Below are 6,523 nucleotides of genomic sequence, written 5' to 3'. Positions count from 1 at the left end.
GCAACGCTATGAACAATAGATGTGAACCTTGCCCCGTCCTGTACCATTCTCATAATCTCTATACTGTTCAAGATGATTAATGTTCTTCCTCTCTTTCACTAACCTCATAAAGACCCATTATTACAGAGTAGGACTTCTCTACAGGATTTCAAATATTTCCACATTTTCTCCCTTAGACCAGCTGGTGAGTTTGAACCTAGACCTTTTGATTAGCCCTTAGCAGATAACTATTTCATTGCCAGGATCTCTTAAGATATAGAGAAATGAACTTCAAATTGCTTCCATGAAAGGTCAACCAGTATGATGTAAAAAGATTTCACTGTAAATAGTTGTTCTGCTAGGATTATAAACAAGGTATTAAGATATATGAAGGAAATTTCAAAAGGATTAGTTGAAAGATTTAAAAATGTTTGCCACTGATGAGGGTAAATGAGTTCAGGAGTCAAGAGATGACTGGTTTAATAATAACAAAACATATATAAGTGAATGTATATGTGTACATACTTAATACATTAGCAAGACATTTGAGAAAAATTATAATCCCATTAATGCTATATTATTGTTGTTATAGACCATCGAATCACTTGTGACTCATATCAGCCTTATAGACAATAGCCCTGAAACTTGCTCTATCCTGTGTCAACCTTATTGTCTCTGACACACCAACCTCCATTACTCCAGTCACTGAATCAATCCGTCTCATCAATGGTTTTCCTCTCTTGTGCTGTTCCTCTACCTTTCCACACATTATGTCCTTCTCCAAGGACTAGTCTCTCCTTGCAATATGCCCAGAATATGTCAGACGAAGCCTCAGAATACTTGCCCCAAGGAACAGCCTGGTTTCACCATCCCCAGGACAAACATGTTTATTCTCCTGGCAGTTCAATATTCTTCTCCAGCACAACAGCTCAAAGTCATCAATTCTCTTTTTATCATTCCTTGTCATTGTCCAGCTTTCTGATGCATAGCAATTGTGAAGGCTATGGCCTGGATCAGGCACACCTTGGTCTCCAGATTGATCTGGTTACTCTTCAGAACCCTGGAGAGGTCCCTGACAGCAGACTTTCCCAATGCAATTCATCTTTTGATTTCCTGGCTGCAGGTACCAAAAGTACTGATTGTGAAGCCAAGCAAATTAAAGCTGTTAACAATCCCAATCTCTTCACCACCTATCATAATGCTGCCAATTGACCCCATGATGAGAATCTTTGTTTTCTTGATGTTGAGCTTCAATCCATATTGAAGGCTGGAATCCTTGGCCTTCTGCAGCAAGCACATCAGGTCCTCCTCAGTTTCAGCAAGTAGGGTTGTGACATCTGCATAACACAAATTGTTGATGAGTCTCCCTCCAATCCTGATGTCACAATTCTCTTAACAGAGCCCACCCTCCAGGATGATCTGTTCTGCATATAGATTGAAAAGGTATGGAGATAGGACACATTCCTGGCATTCACCCTTCCCAATTTTGAACCACGCAGTGTTTCCTTGCTCTGTTCTGATGACTGCTTCCTAGTCCAAGTATAGATTTTGCATAAGCACACTCTTAATAAAATTGAGACCTTTGTTCTCTTATTGGAAGAAAAAAAACCCCAATGCTATAAAGTTATCAATTGTCTTTAAATTTTGTTCACTTTTCATTAAATCTCTACTGTTGTTGTTAGGTGCCATTGAGACTCTATGAAAAAAAAATATAAACCTTCCCCTATCCACACTATCTTCGCATCTCTGCCATGTTCAAGTCCATTGTGATAATTACTATGTCAAAGTATCTTGCTGAGGGCCTTCTTCTCTTTCTCTGATACTCCATCTTTGTCAGAATGATGTCTCTCTCACAGAATTGGTTCCTTCTTTGAGAATATGCCCAAAAGTAAGTGAGATGAAGTTTCACCATTCTTGCCTGTAAGGAACACTCTGGTTACACTTCCTCCAAGAAAGTTTTGTTTCTTCTTTTGGCAGCCTATGGTATATTCAGTACTCTTCTGACACTACAATTTGAAGTTATTAATTTGCCCATCTTCTTTATTTCTTATCTAATTTTCATGTAACAGGAAACATCAGTGCTTTTGAGTTATGGTGTTGGATAAGAGTGTTAAGTGTCAAAAAAAAAATTAAAAAATAAAAAAAAACAAAAACCCAAACACAAGTCTTGGAGAAAAGTATAGCCAGAATGCTTTTTAGAGGCAGGAATGGTGAAGCTTCATCTCACATAATTTGGGCATATTGTTAGACGAGGCTAATTCTTTCAAAAGGATAGACTAGGCCTTTGAAGTTTGATCTCTGCTTGTCTCTTATGAACTTTATGGTTTTTGGCTTTTCTCCCAGGTCTCTGATCCACCTTGATTTTTGTGTATAGTGTGAAATGTGGATCTTTCTGCAAGTAGTAGTCTCATTTTGCCAGCACCATTTTTTGAAGAGGTCATTTCCCCGTTTGATAGCTTTGATATCCTTGTCGAAGATCAGTTGACCATCAATAACTGGGACAATTTCTGGATTCTCAATTCTGTCTCATTGGTCTATGTGCCTGTCATTGTGTCAGTACCGTGCTGTTTTTGTTGCTACTGTTGTGTAGTAGGTTTTGAGGTCAGAGAGTGCTATGCCTCCAACCGTTTTTTTGTTTCTCAGGAGTGTTTTGCTTATTCAAGATATCTTGCAAGCCTCTCCAAATAGATAATTTCCCATTGAGTATCTTTGAAAAATGAATTTGGTAACTGGATTGGGATTGCATTGAACATGTAGATTGCTTTTGGTAGGATTGTCATTTTCACAATATTGAGTCTTCGTATGCATGAATTTTTTTGCATTTATTCAGGTTTTATTATGTCTTGTAGAAATGCTCTGTAGTTTTCTTTGTAGAGATCTTTTGTTTCTCTCAGTTTGTGGCTATTGTAAATGGTATTGCTTTCTTAGTTTCCTTTTCTGAGTTCTCTTTGTTACTGTCAAGGAATCCCAGTGATTTTTGGTTGCTGATCTTATATCCTGCCACTCTACTAAATTGGCCTACTAGCTGTAAACAGTAATTTTGGTGAGTCTTTGGAGTTTTCTGTTGTCTACAGAAAATTTTAGGAGTTGTTGTTGTTGTTATGTGCTGTTGAGTCGCCTGCGATTCATAGAGACCCTATGTACCCCAATTCTAAACTCTGCTCTGTTCTGTGCCAATCTCATTGTCTCAGACACACTCATCCCGACTGTCCCAGTCACTGCACCTGCCCTCCACCCTCCCAAGCATGATGTCCTTCTCCAAGGACCGGTCTCTCCTTACAACATGACCAAAGTATGTCAGATGAAGCCTCAGAATCCTTGCCTCCAAGGAGCAACCCGGTTTAACCCTCTCCAGGATGAATCTGTTTGTTTTCTTAGCAGTCCATGGCACCCTCAGCACTCTTCTCCAACACCAAAGCTCAAAAGAGTACTAACAAAATTAAAATCCAAATGGCAAAAAAATGTAGTGCTTTAGATTAATTTTAGCACTTTTATAAATCATCATCATAATAATAATAATAAAAGACAAACTCTCCAATATAAGTATATGCAAAGGGTAAGGAAATGTTGGTAGATAAATGGCAATACAAGTTATTCGTTTTACCATGAGATTCTGAGTCATCACCACATACACACACACACTCCTTAATTTAATTCTGACAAAGATTTAATTTCTTACTTTGTTTTCATTTTCATTTCCTTTCCTTATTAAATATTTACAAATACAATCTTTTTCATCTTTGTAAGTTGGAATCAGAATGATAATATCAGCAAATTAAAAGCTGCAACACAGCATACAGTATATACTACTAAAAATAAGATTTACAAAGAAAAAGGAGGGATTTTATTACTTAACATATTTTAAAAATTTTAATTAAAGTCTACAGAGATTTTTTAATTCAATTAATACATTGTTGAACACTTTCCTCCCTCCCCACTCCTCCCCTCCGTTCGCTTTTCTCTTTGAAGAAAAAAAGTTATTTCATTGTTATACCATCTCCCCCCACCACACACACCCCAAGACACTCTACTGTGCAGCTCTTATTCTGGACTCTTGTCATGAAAATAATACCTAATCATATATTCCTTTTAAACAGTTCTTTCCCTCATCTATTTCAATGCAGTATACATTATATATCCCCTCTTTTTTTTAAGTTCCCCCAACCCCAGTATCGGTCTTATTTTACAACACTGGCACTTTGTAGTGTTTGTCCTTTTGTGACTGAGATATTTCACTCTGCATAATGTCCTCTAGAGTCACCCATTTTTTATTTCATGAGTTCCTTGTTTTTCAATGCAGCATACTATTCCATTGTGTGTATACACCACAGTTTTTCTATCCATTCGTTTGTTGAAGGGCACTTGGATTCTTTCCAACTCCTTGGTATTGTGAACAAAGTAGGAAAAAATATGGGTGTGCATGTATCTGCTTGGGTGGCAGTTATGGCTTCTTTAGGGTATATTCCCAGTAGTGGAATTGCTGCATCAAATGGTAGTTCTATTTTCAACTTTTTGCTGAAGTGCCATACTGCATTTCATAGTGGTTGCACCATTTTACACTCCCACCAACAGTGAGTAAGGCTTCCAGTTTCTTCACAACCTTGTCAGCATCTGTTGTTTACTACTCTGTTGAATTTTGTTATTCTTACTGGGGTGAGATATTATCTCATAGGTTGGGTTTTTTTTTGTTGTTGTTGTTGTTGTTGTTGTTTGTTTGTTTGTAATTTACATATCTCTTAGAGCTCGGGATTTCAAGCACTTTTTCATATGTTTGTTCACCATCGGAATGTCTTCTTTGGCGAAGTGTCTGTTCATATACTGTATCCATTTTTCAGTTGGGTTGTTTACCTTTATCTTGTTGTAGTACTCAAATATTCTATAAATTCTAGATATAAGTCCCTTATCAGACATGTCATTGCCAAATATTTTATCCCCATCTGTGGTTTCCCTTTTTTATCCTGATGGAGAAGTTTTTGGATGTGCATAGAGATTTGATTCTTAGAAGGTCCCATTCATCTATTTTATCCTCCCCTGGTTATAGGTTTTTCATATTGTTTGGAAAACTAGTCATGTTATGGATTAGAGCTTCTAGAGTTCTTCCAAGATTTTCTCTAATGAAGCTTATAGTTCTTGGTTTTATTCCTAGGTCCCTGATCCACTTTGAGTTTGTTTTTGTGTATGGTGTAAGGCGTGGTCTTGCCTGAGTTTTCTAGAGATAGTTTTCCAATTTTGCAAACACCATTTGTTAAAAATGCTGTCTTCCCCCCACTTAATTGATTTAATCTCCTTGTCAAAAATCAGTTGTCCATAGGTACATGGGCTGATTTCTGGGTTCTCAATTCTATTCCATTGATCAGCGTATCTGTCATTGTACCAGTACCATGATGTCCTGACTACCACAACAGTGTAGTAGGATTTGAAATCAGGGAGAGAGATGCCTCCTACCTTATTTCTATTTTTAAGGAGTGCTTTGCTTATTCAGGGCCTCCTCCCATTCCAAATGAAATTGGAGATGGCCTTTTCCATCTCATTGAAGAAAGGAATTGGTATTTATATTGGAATTTCACTGAACGTGTAGATTGCCTTTGGTAGTATTGTCATTTTCACAATATTAAGTCTTCCTAGCAAAGAGCCAGGTGTATTCTTCCATTTCTCCAGGACTCTTTTTTGTTTCTTGTAGTAATGTTTTGTAATTTTCTTTGAATAGATCCTTTGTCTTTCTGGTTTGATTTACTCCCACTTATTTAATCTTGTGGTTAGCTACTGTGATCAGTATTGTTTTTCTTAGCTTCAGTTCCGTATTCCCTTTGTCACTGTAGAGAAATCCAATTGATTTTTATATGTTGATCTTGTATCCCGCCACTTTGCTGAGTTGGTAAATTATGTTCAGTAGTTATCTTGCTGAGTCTTTAGGATTTCCTAAGCATAATCTCATGTCATCTGCATATAGAGATAATTTTACCTCATCTTTGCCAATTTGACTACGTCTTACTTCCTTCTCTTTTATTGCTATCACTAAGACTTTCAATACCATATTGAATAAGAGAGGTAATAGTGGGTATTCTTGCCTAGTTCTTGCTCTGAAAGGGAATGTTTTTAATCTCTCTCCATTGAAAACAATGTTGGCTCTCAAGTTTGCATATATACTTTTTGCTAGGTTGAGGAAGTTCCCCTGTAATCTTATTTACTGAGTGTTTTAATCAGGAAAGGGTGTTGTATTTTGTCAAAGGCCTTTTTTACATCAATTGATAGGATCAGGTGGTTCTTGTTTTTGCTTTGCTAATGTGATAAATGGATTGTTTTTCTTATGTTGAACCATTCTTGCATACCTGATATGAATCACACTTGATCATGGTGATTTTTAATTTTTTTTATTTTTTTTTTATCACTGCATTCTATTGGCCAAGATTTTATTCAGAATTTTTGCATCAATGTTCATGAGAGATATTGGCCTATAGTATTCTATTTTGGTGGTGTCTTTACCTGGCTTTTGTATCAAGGGTATGTTTGCTTCATAGAATGAATCTGGCAGAATTTCATCTTT

The sequence above is a fragment of the Elephantulus edwardii genome, unplaced genomic scaffold, assembly GCF_000299155.1.
Source record: "Elephantulus edwardii isolate Elephantulus edwardi_28Jun2011 unplaced genomic scaffold, EleEdw1.0 scaffold00124, whole genome shotgun sequence".
NCBI lineage: Eukaryota > Metazoa > Chordata > Mammalia > Macroscelidea > Macroscelididae > Elephantulus > Elephantulus edwardii.
This window is presented reverse-complemented; position numbering follows the sequence as displayed.